The sequence below is a fragment of the Moschus berezovskii genome, chromosome 26, assembly GCF_049115385.1.
Source record: "Moschus berezovskii isolate FMDL1 chromosome 26, NW_MosBer_1.0, whole genome shotgun sequence".
Taxonomy (NCBI): Eukaryota; Metazoa; Chordata; class Mammalia; order Artiodactyla; family Moschidae; genus Moschus; species Moschus berezovskii.
This window is the reverse complement of record NC_142485.1, coordinates 14,460,752-14,480,066: the sequence shown is the minus strand read 5'-3', so window position 1 is coordinate 14,480,066 and position 19,315 is coordinate 14,460,752. Positions and strand designations below refer to the sequence as shown.

General features: G+C 40.3%; 1 protein-coding gene across 1 annotated transcript in view; it reads left to right on the top strand.

The window, feature by feature from the left end:
• The window catches only part of UNC5D (unc-5 netrin receptor D), a 642,973-nt gene that overhangs the window by 56,111 nt on the left and 567,547 nt on the right, over positions 1 to 19,315 (top strand). The gene's annotated exons all lie outside the window — the stretch shown is intronic.

Genomic DNA, 19,315 nt, shown 5'->3' with positions numbered 1-19,315 from the left:
GTCTCTGAACCCCTCATCTAGGAATTTATGTAAAAGGCCCACCTCCAACGATGTGAAAATGTGTACTATATTAATAAGATTACTTATTGTAGTATTTGTAAGCACAAAATACTAGGAACAACCTAAATTTCCACAGAGAAGTGTGATGGAATAAACTGCAGCCACTCAGTGGAGTACAATACAGCTGTAAAAAAGAGTGAGGATGATTTCTGTTAAGTGATTGCTATTGAGTAATTTCTAGGAATTACTTTTAAATAGAAACTCGTAGTACAAAGGGTATCCTGAATGAAAGAGTACCTTTCATTCAAGGGAAAAAAAATATTTAAAAAGGTATCTGCTAATTTGTGTCAAAGAAATGTGGGAATAAAATCAGTAGATTAATTACCTATAGGAGGGGGTGAAGAAAGGGACTAGGAATGAGATAGCAGAGACGAGATGGAAACAAAACTTCTCTTCATATGTTTAGTGTGAGTTTGCCTTTTAGAACCAGAGTAATGTTTCATATATTTAAAAAAACAAAATTAACCAAAATGTGGATGGAACCCAAAGAGAATTCAAGTAATGATAAATGAGTGTAATTGTATCATAAGTGAATTAAGTAACCTTGTGAAGGATGAAGAACTTACCTAAATAACTTTTAAGAACATTTTAACTGGGTCGATGTTAACATTTTAACTTAAAGACTAAAGTCAAACGTGTACACAAAGGCCTTGATCTATTTAGTGAATTTCTTTCCCACAGAGATATGGGTTAGTGATTGTGGAATATTTTGAATATTCTAGGACTGAACAAGCAAGCAGATATTTTGCAGAAAATGGAGAGCTGGATTTTTCATTATTGGAAAAAAAATATTTAAAGCGTAGAACAAATGCTTTGGTGTTGTATTGGTATTAGAGGTATCAACATGAGCACATTTTTGGGGAATGGAGGGTGAATTAATTATATATTTTAAAGTCATCTGTATCAATCAAGGGCTTTCTTGGTAGAACTAGTGGTAAAGAATCTGCCTGCAGTGCAGGAGATGTAAGAGACGTGGGTTCGATCCCTGGATCAGAAAGATCCCCTAGAGGAGGGCATGGCAACCCACTCCAGTATTCTTGCCTGGGAAATCCTATGGACAGAGGAGCCTAGTGGGCTGCAGTCCATGGGGTTGCACAGAGTTGGACACGACTGAAGTGACTTGGCAACATGCACATATCAATCACAGCAAAAAAACAATATTAGTGGTTTTGATATATGTACAGATAGACACAGGAACACGGATGTGTGTGTGTGTGTGTGTGTGCATATGTATATTAGCTGTGTTTGTTGAAAGGGAAAAGACAGAGCAGTGCTGGCTTAGTAACAGTGAGCTCCCATAGCACCTCAATCCTGGTTACTAAATAACCATTTTCAATAAAAGAAACTCTATTTCCTTGAGAAATAATTGTAGAGCTTGAAAAAATATAAGATGAACTTGGACCATCTTATAGTGTCAGCAAGTAATTTTCAAAAAAAGAGGCAGATGTTGAAAAGACACAGGCACCAACCTGAAAGAACTCCCAGAGGTTCAGAACCACTTGAGCAAGGAAATGAATAAACAATGGCAGTATTACATTATAACCCATAGGATACATAAACATCCCCAAGTCCATCCTGATATAAATATTTAACAAATAAATGCAGGAGAAGGACCTTTTTCAGAAAATCCCATTTCATAAATGTAGAAAGTGAGGGAAATAGAAAATTACCGGTGGGAACACAGCACAGTAGTAATTGATGCAAGCTGGATTCAATAAGGGAGGCTGAGGTTTGTGGGTGAAAAGCTTGAGTTGAAACTGGGCATTTGCAACATCTCCAAGTATCTCTTTCAAGGTATTCATTGTGTTACAGATGGAAAATACTAAAGTTAACAGTTCAGTTCAGTCGCTCAGTTGTGTCCGACTCTTTGAGACCCCATGAATCACAACACGCCAGGCCTCCCTGTCCATCACCAACTCCTGGAGTTCACACAAACTCATGTCCAGATACACCCAAAGGCAGTACTTTGACGAAGTGATTAAAGTTTATATCAGCAGTAATAAGGCATTCACATCACGTATCTCTTAATATGCGCAGAAAAGAACCCAACATCATTTTGTGCTGTTCTTGTCAAATATACATAACCTCAAATCCAATCATGGGACAACATCAGAGAAACTTGAGGGATATTCACAAAATTTTGCTTTTGTTTTTGGAAAAGTGTCAAGGACTTGAAGTGTAAGGGAAGCCTGAGAATTGTCTTAAACTATAAGAGACTGGGAGTCATGACCACTCAAGGCGATGGGGTAAGATCCTGAACTGGCTCCTGGAAAAGAAAAAGGACATCCATGGGGAAAAGAGTGAAATTTTAATAAGACCTATATTTTAGAAAATAGGGTTGTGCCTGTATTAATGTCTTGGCTTTCATAATTGTATAATGGTTTTGTAAGATATAACACTAGGGAAAGGAGAGTGGGGAGTGTAGAGGAACCCTTGGTGCAAAGTAAGTTTCAATTTTGAAGAGGGACTGATGGGGGGAGAGAGATGGAGCCTGAGAGATGAATTAAGAAATTCAGCAATAATAAAGAAACGTATGAGTTGGAGAGGCCTAAAATGCGCCAGATTAAATGGGGTGAAAGATTGTGGGGACTGAGAACGAGGCAAAGGGGTAGAATTTGACTCTAGTTAACCCAGGTTGGGTAAATTTAACAGCTCACGGTTCTATGTGAAATATTTATTTGGCATTGAGCAGCTCAGCAGTGCCACTGGGTTTCAAAGAATGAGAGAAGCCCTGCCTCTCCAAATGGAGATGGGCTGAAAGCCAGATCGAAAAATCCTGTCTTGGGAGAAATTCAGTCTCTTCACTGTTTCCTTTTCTTAGGATTCTGGATGTTTCCTGTGGTATAAAAGAGAAAAGTTAACCGAAATGCAATTGAAATGTGATGCAACCTCATAACCTTACTACCAAGTGGAAGAACGGCAGGGCTCTCTCTGCATATTTTCTTTTCCTGAGATGTTGCACACTGTGCAGCCTTTTAGAGGATTTTTAGAAGCTGCTTTAAAGAACTTTCTTTTCATGGTCAGATATAATAGTGTTAGCTGTACATGTGTGAGTGTGTGTGTGAGAGAGACAGAATACACATGGTAGAACAGAGAGTGGGGATTGTTTTTTTTAAGAGTGGGAATTTTGAAGAGATGCTATATGAAGGTAGGATGGAAGATGAGATAACTTTTTAAAATTCTTTTACATGTTTGGACAACACGCATTAGGCATTCATGAAGATCTTATATTGCAAAGTGTTAAGCAGGAAAAGATAATGGTCCAGGAAATTCAGAAATTCTGATGGTTTATTAAGATCTTAAGGCATAAATGTTCTTGTAATAAATAAGCCTTCTTTACCATGTAATAGAATTAAGAAAAATTAAACATTTGTTGATTGGTATGCCAGACGCTGGTGGCTCAAACGGTAAAGAATCTGCCTGCAGTGCAGGAGACCTGAGTTCAATCCCTGGGTCTGAAAGATCGATCCCCTGGAGAAGGAATTGGCAACCCACTCCAGTATTCTTGCCTGGAGAATTCCACGGACAGAGGAGCCTGGCAGGCTACAGTTCATGTGATTGCAAAGAGTTGGACATGACTGAGCAACTAACTTTCAGTTTTCATGCTAGACCCCAAGGAATATGCTTTATATATGTGAATTTTAATTTTTACAAAACCCTGCAGTGTCATTCTTTACTATTTGATGGTTGGAATCTAAGATTTGAAGCAGCATTGCTCAGCAGAAACAGTTCAGGGCACCAATGTAAGCCAAATACATAATTTTAATTTTAGTAGCGACTTTAAAACATAAAAAATGAGTTTAATAATATATATTATTTAGTTCATCCAACATATCATCATTTCAATATGTAATCAATATATAAACATTATTAATGAGATATGGTTTACATTTTTTATACTAAGTGTTTAAATTGGTTCCTAGTTTTGCAGAGAACATATCTCAATTTGGATTCTCGATTTTCATTGGAAATACATGATCTGTATTTAGACCTTGTGAAATGTACAAATTTGCATACCCGAGTTGTTCCAACATGCTTAAAAGTTGTTCCAATAATTGAACTGAGTATCTGCTTTTAAGTTGAATTAAAATGAAATAAAACTGAAAATTCAGCCCCTGAGTCATATTTGCCACTTTTCAAGAGCTCAGTGGTAACCTTTGACTGACGTTATCTTTGACTGGTACCTTTTTGACTGACTGGGATAGGGGATGGTGTAAGTTTGAGTGAGTGAGTGAGTAAGTTGCTCAGTCCTGTCCGACTCTGCAACCCCGTGGACTGGAGCCTATCAGGCTCCTCTGTCTGTGGGGTTCTCCAGGCAAGAATACTGAAGTGGGTTGCCATTTCCTTCTCCAGGGGAAAATTAATTACCCCCAGCCTGTGAGCCCCTAAGTCCTGGAAACAGCAGTTACATCTGAGTTAGTGCGGCTCAGAATTCCATGATCTGAACTCTGACTTCCATTATGAAAATATTGTTGCTTTGAATGAGAGTTTGCTTTATTGAATGTGTGTCTTCTCTGCTTTTAGATAATTCTACTTAAGGCCTGAATGCCTAAAATCAATTGTCCACTGTTAAAGCAGCTTGTTTATAAGCCCGAGGAAATGCAGGCCCTGAGAGCAGCAAGTACATTTCACATTTCAGCAAGGCCAAAATGCTAATGTGTCTCTTAGTTATTCTCAGTCTTTGCCACCATGAAATGGGGACTGAAATGCAAATGGTCAGCTGAAGCCGTTTTGCTCTGGAGGCTAGCTCTGTATTTACCAACCTCCCTTAGTAGTTCTTCTTTAACAGTCTGAGTTGTCTGTCCTTGTCACAGTGCTTTTAATTTTGTTTTGTACGTTTGGGGGGCTCTTTCATGTTAAAAAACAAAAGCCATTAGACTTCTTTTCTCAAGAGAGTCACATTGTTCTCCCTAAAGAGGAGTTTTGGCTTCTAAAACAAGAGAAATCAAGAGAGTCCTTTGATTGGCAGGGAACATTGCCATGATTTGATTTTTTTTTCCCCTTCAGCATCGCTAGAGAATTATTTTGATGCTTTCAAATTTTTCACTGATAATATATTAAGAAAGCCGTAAACACAGTAGGTTCATTTCTTAGTGCTGGCCTGTTACAGACCTGGTTCCTAGGGAGGATGCTTGCTTGTTAGTGATTTGTATTTTTATTTATTTTTTTAAATTTATTTTATTGGAGGCAAATTACCTTACATTAATATATTGGTTGGTTTTGCCATACATTGACATGAATCCGCCCTGGGTGTACATGTGTTCTCTTTCTTGAACCCCCCTCCCACCTCCCTCTTCCCCATATCCTCCCTCCAGGTCATCCCCATGCACCAGCCCCAAGCATCCTGTATCATGCGTCGAACCTGGACTGGTCACTTATGATAATATACATGCTACAATGCCGTTCTCCCCGATCATCCCACCTTCACCCTCTCTCACAGAGTCCCAAAGACTGTTCTATATGCCTATGTCTCTTTTGCAGTCTCGTATACAGGGTTCAGGTTACCATCTTTCTAAATTCCATATATATGCGTTAGTATACGGGTTTTCCTCTGTTTAGAAAGCAGAAAACACTGTTTCTTGACTTTGACCATTCTTCAGATGGTGGATAATTGTTTTTGTACAGAGGGAAGGAAGAGAGTAAAAAAAGAGAAATTGAACGACATGCCAGCAATTTTCGTTAATTTCATAATAACTTAATCTATGTCAGACAAAGTAAAATGAATCACAACCTAAAAGGAAATGGCTTTTTAATGAAAATTGTTCAGGCATGTCATTTGTACTGTGTGTGTATATGTGCGCGCCTGTTTCAGACAGAAGAGCCGTTAAAGAGAAAAAAGAAGAGTGAATATTAAGAGGCCGTAGTAATTTTGTAAGCCAGTGTTTTGTTTTCCTCTTTAGTTTTCTATGTGGAATGTTGGATGCAAATTATATGGGATAAAATAATTGTTCTCTCCCTGAACTATGGTCACAGTGTGACCTATTGGGTTTGCTCTATTTACTGTGTCTGCAGCGTAATTATGAAGCCTTAGCTGCTCTCTCAAATAGTTACAGATGTGGGAGAAAAATAAATTACTTTTGCATGCTAGCCCTGGAAGTCGTGCTGTTGTAATATAATGTAATCGGCCATGAACAAAAGGAAGTTATTATATTCATTTATATTAGTTTGAAAGCCACAGAAATGTATTATATTATTTTAGGCTGAAGAATTGAAGCAGGGCCATTGACGGTATTTTTTTTCCCGCTGATCATCCAGCTTTCCTCTGAAGGTCATCTTCATGAAATGTGATAATTTCAGCCTTTTCATTTTGTTTAAGATAGAAGCAAACCATGAGACCTGTCATCAAATATTTGAAGATGTATGGAAGAAGCATTATGTTTGGTGGGTATGGTTTCATGTGAGGAGAAATAGGTTCAGTGACAGGGCAGATTTTAATGAATATAAAGAAGAAATGATTGTGGACAAAACTGTCTAGAAGAGAGAATTGCTTGAGAGATGGTGAGTTTCTAGAGTCTTCTGTCCTACTTATAGATTCTTTTCTCTGAGATGCTCTAGAATCAGATAGGTGGATCTTTTGAAAAAGCAAACAAAATCATCTAATGTTCTTTTCCTTCCACCCCAGAGACCCATGAAATCATAACTCTAGGGGGAGCCTGGGTTTGTAGCCAAGTATTGCCGAATTGTGAGTAAACCTCTTAGGTATCATGACCTTGGGAGAATTCTTCTTGTCGCTATTAAAGAATTTACAAATATAGAGAGGATTATGATACTTACCCCTTTACATGCAGAAATATGATGAGGTTAACGTGGCTTTCTGTGAGATGTATTGGTCTATTTAGTGAACCTTAAATAAGTAAACCCTACTGCACTATAAAGATAACTTTTATTTTTCGCTGGAAGTGAAGAATAATAGTTGATTAATAGTACTTGGAGTAGTGAATAGATGATGAAAGTTAGGCAAATACACACAGACACACACATATATAATATATATATATAATTATGAACTTTGAAGTAGATGACAGATTTTTTGCATGTATTTTTTTTTATTAGATTTCTTACGTATGTTCTTACCTAGGATCACCCTGTGACTTCCTTGTTTAAAAATTTCTCTTGAAGTTTTTCTCTGTTTCTCAGGGTTAACCAGTATTTGTCAGATTTGAAATAAAATTTTATAAGCATAATTTTAGTAATTTCTTCAAGGGAGAGACACTGTAAGTGGTGAGGTTTTCACCGGCATATGAAGAAAAATATTTATTCACACATGAACACACACAGAACAGGGAAGGGGGAGAAATATTCCTTCTAAGGGATTATTCTGAGTGACCTTTCTTCATTATTTAGGTTTTTAAATTCTTAATGAAATGTTAGTAACTCTTGTTACTACCAGCCTATGAACTGCCTCTGGAATGGAGGCTGTTTTAGATTTATGTTGGGGGTTGGAGGAAGAAGCCCTTTTGTAATATGTCACCATAATGAATTATCTCTGAAATTTGACATGGAGTTTTTTTTTTTTTATATATATATATATATATCAAGAATGTTTCTGCCTAAGTTGGAATATACTTCTGGGATGAGTAGACATTGTCCCAATGTTCCATTTATGTTTCCCGTGGTTTAAAATTGTTTAATTGTAAATTTGAAAACATTTTTGATTGCCTTCACTCTGTTGTAGTTTTTGCTATTTGAGATTTACAGTTGAAAGGCAGTTTGGCAAATCTCAAATTTTGTTAGTTCAGGGTATTCACAGTTGGGCCAATAAAAATGGTGGTCAACATCGTAATGTAGAATTCAAACCCAGGACTTATTTGGCGGTCATTGCGTTGACTCATTACTACTAGTGATTACAGATCATCTGGACAAGATTCCTTATCTGCCTGACGTTCTTTGATCTGGTTTCTGCTTTCCCAGGGGACTCAGGTGAGAAGGCATCATTCATGTAAGCTGTAGGTGGTCTTCAGTATTCCATGAGATGGTGGTGACTCCATCATTTGCCTGGTTCAGTTCAGTCGCTCAGCTGTGTCTGACTCTTTGCGACCCCATGGACTGCAGCGTGCCAGTCCTCCCTCTCCATCACCAACTCCCAGAGCTTACTCAAACTCATGTCCATCGAGTCGGAGATGCCATCCATCCATCTCATACTCTGTCATCCCCTTCTCCTCCTGCCTTCAGTCTTTTCCCAGCATCAGGGTCTTTTCCAATGAGTTGGTTCTTTGCATCAGGTGGCCAAAGTTTTGGAGTTTCAGCTTCAGCATCGGTCCTTCTGATGAATATTCAGGACTGATTTCCTTTAGGACGGACTGGTTTGATCTCCTTGCATGCAGTCCAAGGGACTCTAATGGGACAGTCAGGACACCTAAAAGTTCTTCTTTGGTTACATGAGAGGTTCAAGAGAGAATGAGATGAAGGGCTGAGTAGTGTAAAATCATGTAAATTGCGTTAGATTAAAAAGAGATTGAAATAGAGAAGGCAACACACCATCATCTGCTGGGTACCTGGCTAATTAACCTTGCATTTCTACTTGTGAGGTCTTTTGGGGAGGCAGGGAGAGAATGCTCTGGGATGAAATTGACCTTGCTTTTCCTCCACATGCATATGGAAATGCCAGGCAAGGGCTTTGCAATTAATATTGATTCCATGTCAGAAGCACAACATTGATTGCAATGGAAAAGACTGGCAGGGGTGTGTGGGGGGATCTCCTGAAGCTTTCATTTGGAACATGTAAAAGTGCAAGCCCACATTATTGACTTTGGTGGAGATATTGAGGGGCCTGTGATCACTTACTTCTGATCTGCTACGAAGGCAAATTTTTTGTACCACTTCGATTATGCCTTACATATTTTGTACTCAAAAAGAAGGCCATGTTTGCAATGGAAGCAGCAGAGTTACCTGCCTTAAGCCTTTTTACGGAACGATGGAGTACCTGCATCTATAAATATAAACTTAGAGGGCAGCTTTATTCCAGCCTGTGAGTTTTGTGTATCATGCGTGCATGCTCAGTTGTGTGCAGCTCATTGTAACCCCATGGATACCTGGCCCGCCAAGTTCCTCTGTCTGTGGGATTTTCCAGGCAAGAATACTGGAGTGGGTTACTGTTTCCTACTTAGGAGAGTCTCCCAAGCCAGGGATGCACTTGGATCGGCAGGCAGATTATTCACCATTGAGCCACCTGAGAAGCCCTTTGCATATCATGGGTCTCTACCAAAAGGACATTCTGTCAGCAAGTAGTTAACAAAGCCTCCCATTGAATAGATGGGACCGTATTCTGATTGGTTAATATAATGGCTGTATTCTCACCTGGGACTGCCTTTTGTGACATGAATCCAAGGACACTCTTCCAGTGAAACTATAGACGTGATTTATGGCCAAACAGTCCTTTGTTAACAACTACCATAGGGAAGTCCAATTAGCTGATCTGTTCATTTGGGCCCTATTTGCACTTCTGCTGTCAAGTCTAATTACTTCTTTTTGAAATAAAAACTTTGGCCTTCACTCGGGTCTCTGGTGCCTGTCAGTGAATGATCATCTGTTTGCATCTCCTCAGCTATATTCGCATTTCACAGGTCTGCCATCTGGTCATAGGAACCAAAGCTCCATCAGTATTTATATGTACAAAATGGCCATTCCTGAGAAAGGATGGTTTCAACTTAAGTGAATGTGTGGTTTAAAGTTGATATTAGAATTACGTGTGGACACCACGCTTTGCCAGTCAGCAGCGATTATTCCATGCCATGGATGTTTTTGTCTTTCATAGGAAAGAGCTATTGTGCTGTAAAATTTATAGGACCTGAAATCTGTGCTTTCAGTGCTTGAAGAGGGGAGACGAAGAGGGAGAGAGCTGGGTTGGATAGATGGCAGCCCCCAGCCACAGAGGGGTAGTAATGGCACGACAGCCTTGTCTGTACATCACTTGTTTCATGCTTGATGCTTCCAGAACAACTGCTCTGTCGCAGGGATGTGGGCTGAGCGCTGATCCCTGCTCAGCTGGGCTCTTCTTCCTCAACAGGAAACGATTCCGAGATCTTTGAATGTTTGGGAAGTTCCCCCATAACAATTATTGCTCTCACAAGCCATAATGTTTGCCAGTGAACTGAGCTCTGTTTCAACCTATGGATTTAGAAACCGAGGCATGATGACTTTGCTACCCAGGATCATATATTTTTAGGGTAGAAGGAATTGCAGTTAAAAGTCTTAAACACTCATGTTGCAGACAAGACGCTGAGTGCAGAGGAGTTAAGCTGATGGTTCGATGTGCTAGTCACCGCTTCTTTTGCTTAGGGACAAAACCCTGAATCACTGTTGTGTGTTATGTTTTTGCCCATTGATCATTCAAGTTCTTAGCCTTTGTGGGTCTTTGACTATATTAAATGGGAAATATACATCTGGAAAAATAACTTTTTAAAAACATTTTATTTTGTATTGGGGTATAGCTGCTTAGACTCTGATGCTGGGAGGGATTGGGGGCAGGAGGAGAAGGGGACGACAGAGAATGAGATGGCTGGATGGCATCACCGACTCGATGGAAGTGAGTTTGAGTGAACTCCGGGAGTTGGTGATGGACAGGGAGGCCTTGCGTGCTGTGATTCATGGGGTCGCAGAGAGTTGGACACAACTGAGCGACTGAACTGAACTGATAGCTACTTAACAATGTTGTGATGGTTTCAGGTGAACAGCAAAGGGACTCAGCCATATGTATACAGGTATCCATTCTCCCCCAAACTCCCCTCCCATCCAGGCTGCCACATAACACTGAGCAGAGTTCCCTGTGCTATATAGGAGGTCCTTGTTATCCATTTTAAATACAGCAGTGTGTCCATGTTTATCCCAAACTCCCTAACTGTCCTTTCCCCCCATCCATCCTCAGTTCAGTTCAGTTCAGTCGCTCAGTTGTGTCCGACTCTTTGAGACCCCATGAATCACACAGCACGCCAGGCCTCCCTTTCCATCACTAACTCCCGGAGTTCACTCTCAGGCAACCATAAATTCATTCTCTAAGTCTGCCAGTCTGTTTCTGTTTTTTAAGTAAGTTTATTTGTATCATTTCTTTTTAGATTCTCCATATAAGGGATGTCAAACAATATTTCTTTGTTCCTATGAATACTGTTTAAGCATGAGTCCTGTTACCAAGAACACTAATGTAAAGTTTATTCCAAAAGGTTACTTGTGGATACTTAGCAGTGACTTTTAAAAATTGTTTGGGATTGATACAACCAGAATTCCTATAAGTCATTTCTCTTACAATTTTGTCAGTATAACATAACAGTTTTTACCTAATAATTTAAAATGTTCTCAGACGTTAAAAGACATAAGCCCCTTTTTGGGTGTTACTGGAGATACAGACTCCACAGTGCAGCACCAAGAAATGATTTGAGTAATTCTAGGGTCCAAGAAATTGAATGTTCAAAGATTCCAGGTGGGTGTGTTACATACAGATCATCAAAAGATACTTGGGTCCTCATCAATGAAGAGTGCCAATTTTGAATTCTGATTAACTTTTAATTTTAGTCATTGCTTTTTGAGAAATTATGTGTTACGGTATTGTCTTTGAATGCACTATAAAATAAGTGTTTCTATAGTTTTGGTGCTAAAGAAGACTTTTCATGTCTCTGCCTCTATTTGATGACTTGACTTTTATACTTGGATACTTTATTCAAGTGTTCCTTGAAAGTTCAGTTCAATCAGTTCAGTCGCTCAGTCGTGTCCGACTCTCCGCGACCCCATGAATCACAGCACGCCAGGCCTCCCTGTCCATCACCAACTCCCGGAGTTCACTCAAACTCATGTCCACAGAGTCGGTGATGCCATCCAGCCATCTCATTCTCCGTCGTCCCCTTCTCCTCCCGCCCCCAACCTTTCCCAGCATCAGAGTCTTCTCCAGTGAGTCAACTCGTCGCATGAGGTGGCCAAAGTATTGCAGTTTCAGCTTTAGCATCAGTCCCTCCAATGAACATCCAGGATTGATCTCCTTTAGAATGGACTGGTTGGATCTCCTTGCAGTATAAGGGACTCTCAAGAGTCTTCTCCAACACCATATTTCAAAAGCATCGATTCTTTGGCGATCAGCCTTCTTCACAGTCCAACTCTCACATCCATACATGACCACGGGAAAAACCATTGCCTTGACTAGACGGACCTTGGTTGGCAAAGTAATGTCTCTGCTTTTTAATATACTATCAAGGTTGGTCATAACTTTCCTTCCAAGGAGTAAGCGTCTTTTAATTTCATGGCTGCAATCAGCGTCTGCAGTGATTTTGGAGCCCCAAAAAATAAAGTCTGACACTGTTTCCACTTTTTTTCCATCTATTTCCCATGAAGTGATGGGACCAGATGCCATGATCTTTGTTTTCTGAATGTTGAGCTTCAAGCCAGTGTCTTTTTTTTTTTTTAGAAAGACCACCATGCCATAGCAATAAATAGTTTAACATTTTCTTACATAGTTTAGTGTATAATCCAATGTGAAAGTGAAATTGTTTGTTTTTACATCTTAAGAACTTTGTCAAAAAATAAATAAAAGATGAGAAAACAGAGGGGGAGCCTGAATTGAATTTCAGCCTGAAATTACCTGAAACTGTTACATTTTCAAGAATTTACAGCTAATTTGCAGAGATCTCTATGGAAAAAGATAGTCAGCATTTAGAAGAGCATTTTTCAGAGTTTTAAACAAAATTTAGGAAGGGAATGAAGAACTAAGGATGGAGCAGGAAAAGGAAAAGGAAGGAAAATACTAATTATATACTGCAGATATATTTGCATAGAAGCTTGTCTCTCACTATATATGGAGCATATCATGAATCTGTTTCTGATTTAACTGTTTACAAGTGTCTACTGTGAATGGTCAGATTTCCATGGATGTATCTGTTTGCTAGAGCTGCCTTAACAAAATACCACGGCTAGGCAGTTTAAACAATAGGAGTTTATTTTCTCAAAGCTTGGGGGGCTGGAAGTTCAAGGTCAGGATGCCTGCGGGGTTGGTGGTCCTGAGGCCTCTGTCCTTGACTTGCCTTTTCACTGCATCCTCACGTGAACTTTCCTCTCAGGGCCCACCCCCACCCCTAGTAAGTCTCTGTGAATTCTAATCTTCTAAGGTCCAGTCAGGTTGGACTAGGACCATCCTTATGACCTCATGTAACCTTAATCACCTGTTTAAAGGCCCTATCTCCCAATCAGTCATATGGGGGGTTAGAAATTCAGCTTATGAATTTTTGATCATACACAATTCATTCTGTAACAAAGGATATAAAGATAAGAGTAAGAGAGACACACAATTTGATGGGCTAATTTGACTAACGGCAATGTCCATTCTACTAAATAAAGTGAAAAATGTAAACAGTGCCTGTAAAAGCCTGGGGAAGAAGGATACTGCCCTTGGACCCAGTAGGGAAATGTTCATTGTGGGGATTATGTTTGATACTGGTCTATGGAGCTGAGAAATTGTGAGAAAGAAGGGAAGAGTTGGGGGATTGAGGCAAGGTACGTGGCAAATGGAAGTGAGCATGTGAGCATGCGTACAGGGAAGTTGTGGGTCATGAAACTGAAAGGTTATTTCAGAGAATATTAGGAAAAGTGTCAACGCTTGCCCAGGAGTTGGGACCGTGCATGCTACTATCTGCTTCATGCACTGGATGGTAGATCCTACAGTGATGATGGTCAGCGGTTCCAACTCAGATGCTGGGCAGGCTCGGGTTTTGTATTATCTTGGTTCGAGAAATTACTGAACTTCAGGAAACTTTTGCTTCCTCCTTTCTTAAGTAGTGATAACAGTTTCCCCTTCTTCATCGTCCTGCTGAGAGAACTAAACCTCGATAATGCATGCAAAGTGCAAGCAAGCTATACCGAAAACACTCGACGCATGCTGAGTGGACAGTATTTGTCTCATTCCGCAAGTAATTCAGCGAATATGTAGCATAGATTTGGTGCTGCAACTGGGGTTTAACAGTATAGCAAAATGATGAAGATTGTGTAGAATTTAAATTAATAAGCAGCAAGGTCCTATTGTATAGTGCAGGGAGTTATATTCAATATTCTGTGATAAACCATCATGGAAAAGAATATGAAAAAGGATATATATGTGTGTGTGCGCATAACTGAAATACTTCACCATACAGCAGAAATGAACACAACATCATAAATCAACTATTCTTCAATAAAATTTAAAAAATAAAATACATTGTCACGCCATCAGCACCAACATGCGTGGCAAGTAGTTCGAGGAAAGGGGGAGAGGAAGGCCTAGAGGGGGTGGTGCAGTTGTAAGGAATCCGCCTGTCAATGTAGGAGACGTGTGTTCCGTCCCTGGGTCAAGGAGAGTCCGCCGGAGTGGCAACCCGTTCCAGTGCTCTTTGCCTGGAGAATTCCATGGACAAAGGAGCCTGGTGGATGACAGTCCATAGGGTCACAGACGCTGAGCATCGGGAGAAGAGGGAGGGCTGGAAGCGAAGAACAGATCGAAGCAACTTGAGAAATATGAGGAAGAGGACCTGCCATCAGGTCCTGCAGGATTTGCGCGGTATGTTGTTACCTGTTGTACCTGAAATCCTTGCATCAACACTCCTGACTTCGGCAGCATCAGTTTCCATCTGTTTCCCAGTTTTTTGTTTTTTTAATTCTCTCATTCTTCTTAAAATTCTGGGCTTTTATGCGCAGGCTGTGCTCTGTTCAATCAGTATTTCCTTCTCAGAGGTAAAGTCGTGTTTCCCAAGCTAACATTGTTTTGCAGTTAATTAAAATCAGTTAAGAACAATTTAATTGAATGCTGTCATCAGTACCATAAATCATTGTGATGCTTGGCTGTCAGCACCCCGCTTCTGAAAACACCTCTTGTGGCAAGATCCAACACAGTGTATAGTCATATCCAAAATGTTTAACCAGGATGACATAATTGTCAAATCTGTAATTGTACTTTTACTGCCTGTAGCATTCCCTGCTATTGGAAAATGTCAGGAATCGCTGTTGCAGGCAAGTCAAATGCTGAGGGAGAGGTCCAGAATCAAGTCCTCTGTCGAGATTACAAAGCATCACGATTCCTTGGTGACTTCAAGTTGAGTGCCCTAGGTATTGGAAAATATATTCTAGGGATGTTCACATGACATTTCAAGTTTGGAAAGAATGCACAGAAGTCCAGCCCTGTCTGTGCAACTAAGAATTATTGGGTGTGGAAATTGGATGCAAGGATCTTTTGAAGGGAGTAAGGATGGGTTTGTCACACTGGGTCATATTTTAAAATGAATTTTGACATGTTTGATAGGCTTCATCACACATGATTAGCATCTCCGAATACTTTAAGGACTCCGGTGACACCTGCTGTGTTAGCCAGGACATCAGATCAGAAGACAGATTCGTGGATGTCAGAGGAAGTGTTGAATTGGTGTTGAATTTTCCCCTCTGTTTTAGCAACAAGTGTTTCAATTCAGGATGGCATTCCATGATATAAACTCCCACTAAATTGTCACTATTGTCTAGCCTTTATTTACTGTTTTCCTTTATAATCTAACCTGTCAAATTAGTAGCCCCTCCAACCCCCAAACCAACTTCCTGCGCCCATAGGCAGAATGCCTAGCTGTATCAACAGGCACTCATTTGACAACTGTGTATCAGATGACAAGAGGGTTCTGTCGAGCGCTGGGTAACCACATTAAAATAATTCAGCAGGTCCTTTGAAAGGAACAATCAGTTCAAATTCAATGGAAATTTCCACTTAAAGGGAGTGCAGCCATCACCATCAGAATAGATATTAGTCCACATTTATTTGATTAGAGCTCACCCATGATATGTCATTAGCATGAACTGTGCTTTTCTTAAACTACAAGGAGTGCAAGCCTCATGTCAATTGCAAATATGATGCAGCCTTTCAAATATTTATTTAGAAGGGTATAGTTCATGGAAATCGTTTCTTTGACATTGAGTATAATGCTCTTTAATATCATGGTGCTTTGTTCTTGTGATCTTGCATTTGACTGTGCTGAACTGCTGTACAGAAAACATTTAAGCAGATTGTAGGCTGCTCATCAGCTTTTCTTCTAGATGACATGGAGCCATGTCACATGTGATAGGAAATTGCTCTGATTATCCTGTCCCACGTGGATGTTGTGCGATTATTTGCAGAAAGGAAACAGAAGAGCCTTTCAAGCCTGAGATGGGCAGGTTGTTTTGTTGGTCTTCCACTGACATTTCTTCTAAATGGAAGAATGCAGATGGAGGGTTTGGTCAGTTACACTGGAGACTTATCGAGTTGTCTCTCTCTGTTGCCTTCCTCAGCAGTTAAGAGATGGACACAGGATACGGCTGCCCAGGGCCAGATCCTGACTCTGTCACTAAGGAACTCTGACTTTGCCAAGTTGCAACCTGTTTAGGTGCACTTCTTCATCTGTTGCATAGATATAATAATATTACATAGGATTCTTCTGAAGATTAAATGAGTTTATGTACTTAATAAGCTTAGAGCAGTGCCTGGCACCCAGTAAAAGCTGAGTAAATTTTAGCCATCAATGTTGTTACAACTTTTGTTGATTTGATGTGTGGAAGTTAAATATTGTTACTTTTTTGAGGCTTCATTGAGCACCAGAAAGATGTCCTGAGAATGGAAAAATGTTCTAATGTTCTAAATTGATGGAGCATTTGGATTCTGAAAGTAATTGTTACAGTTTCTCCTTTGAAAAGTTCTGGTCAAAATTACCAAACAGATGGCTTTTGAGCACTCAGAAGAAACTGGTGGTTACTGTCCATCATGATGTGTTCATTAAAAGCGAGTTGTTCCCAACTAACTTGATATCATTTTTGGAAAGAGGTACTGCTGCTACTGCTGCTGCTAAGTCACTTCAGTCGTGTCCGACTCTGTGTGACCCCATAGACAGAAGCCCACCAGGCTCCCCCGTCCCCGGGATTCTCCAGGCCAGAACACTGGAGTGGGTTGCCATTTCCTTCTCCAATGTGTGAAAGTGAAAAGTGAAAGTGAAGTCACTCAGTCGTGTCCGACCCTTAGCGACCCCACCCTTAGCGACCCCACGGACTGCATCTTACCAGGCTCCTCCATCCATGGGATTTTCTAGGCAAGAGTACTGGAGTGGCTTGCCATTGCCTTCTCCTGGAAAGAGGTACTAGGTTGTTGAAATATGAGATGCCCTGCCTGGATTTCTGCAAGCTATGTGGATTCATTATATATTTTGATCAAAATGTGGAAATATAAGCTTAATCCACTGGAGTGAGTATTTCATGAATAGAATACCACAGAAGTGATTATTCTCAAGAGAGATCTCTCATAACTTAAAGTACAGTTGTTTTGTTCACTTCCATATTTATATCCATGGTTTTTGAGAAGATTTGGAAAATATGCATCATATGTGAGTGATACACATTTGGGAGAAGAACATAATGTTGGTGACAAATACAAGTTTCATAGCAGTTACATACTATATGTAGAATAAACAAGGACCTAGTGTATAGCACAGGAAACTATATTCGATATCTTGTAATTACCTGTAGCAGAAAAGAATCTGAAAAAGAATACCCTGAATATTCATTAGAAAGACTGATGCTGAAGCTGAAGTTTCATTGCTTTGGCCACCTGATGCAAAGAGCCGACTCACTGGAAAAGAGCCTACTCATTGGAAAAGACACTGATGCTGGGAAAAATTGAAAGCAAAAGGAGAGGAGGGTGGCGGAAGAGAGATGGTTAGATAGCTTCACCAACTCAGTCAGCATGAATTTGAGCAAACTTTGGGAGATGGTGAAGGACAGGGAAGCCTGGCATGCTGCAGTCCATGGGGTCACAAAGAAGAGTCAAATAGGACTCAGTGACTGAACAGCAACAAAAGCGTAACAGAATCACTTCGCTGTACGCTAAACAAATACAACATTGCAAATCATGCTTCACATTAATAGTTCCCTGTGTTGTATAGTTGGTTCTTGTTGTCTGCCTATTTTATATATAGTTGTGTGTATCTGTTAACCCCATACTCCTAATTTATCCCTCTCCCCAGTCTCCTTTTTGGTAACCATAAGATTGATTTCCATGTCCGTGAGTCTATTTCTGTTTTGTAAATAAGTTCGTTTGTATCAGAGACACTGAACACCACGTAATGATGGCAAGAAATGATCCTCCAAAGAGGATATAATTGAAACTAAGAGAAGTAGGCGTTTGCCCCCTGATGGTAGGGACAGTGGTATTCCAGGTTGCTAAATTGTAGGTGGGGATGTGAGTACATGTATATTTCAGGATGGTTTCTGTACCTGTGATTCAAGTGACAATAGGAAGCAAGGCGGAGGCCACTGAGTTGTAATAGCTAATATTCATACATGCCTGAAACTTTTAAAAATGCTTTAGCTATATTAACTCATTTAAGCCTGTCGTATCCATTAGCTTTTGCTGCATAACACAACTCCTGTAACTTAGGGGCTCATCAGTTCAGTTCAGTTCAGTCGCTCAGTCGTGTCCGACTCTCCGCGACCCCATGAATCACAGCACGCCAGGCCTCCCTGTCCATCACCAACTCCCGGAGTTCACTCAAACTCATGTCCACAGAGTCGGTGATGCCATCCAGCCATCTCATTCTCCGTCGTCCCCTTCTCCTCCTGCCCCCAACCTTTCCCAGCATCAGAGTCTTTTCCAGTGAGTCAACTCGTCGCATGAGGTGGCCAAAGTATTGCAGTTTCAGCTTTAGCATCAGTCCCTCCAATGAACATCCAGGATTGATCTCCTTCAGAATGGACTGGTTGGATCTCCTTGCAGTACAAGGGACTCTCAAGAGTCTTCTCCAACACCACAGTTCAAAAGCATCGATTCTTCGGCGGTCAGCCTTCTTCACAGTCCAACTCTCACATCCATACATGACCATGGGAAAAACCATTGCCTTGACTAGACGGACTTTGGTTGGCAAAGTAATGTCTCTGTTTTTTAATATACTATCAAGGTTGGTCATAACTTTCCTTCCAAGGAGCAAGCGTCTTTTAATTTCATGGCTGCAATCAGCATCTGCAGTGATTTTGGAGCCCAAAAAAACAAAGTCTGACACTGTTTCCACTGTTTTTCCATCTATTTCCCATGAAGTGATGGGACCAGATGCCATGATCTTTGTTTTCTGAATGTTGAGCTTCAAGCCAACCTTTTCACTCTCCTCTTTCACTTTCATCAAGAGGCTTTTGAGTTCCTCTTCACTTTCTGCCATAAGGGTAGTGTCATCTGCATATCTGAGGTTATTGATATTTCTCCCGGCAATCTTGATTCCAGCTTGTGCTTCTTCCAGCCCAGCGTTCCTCATGA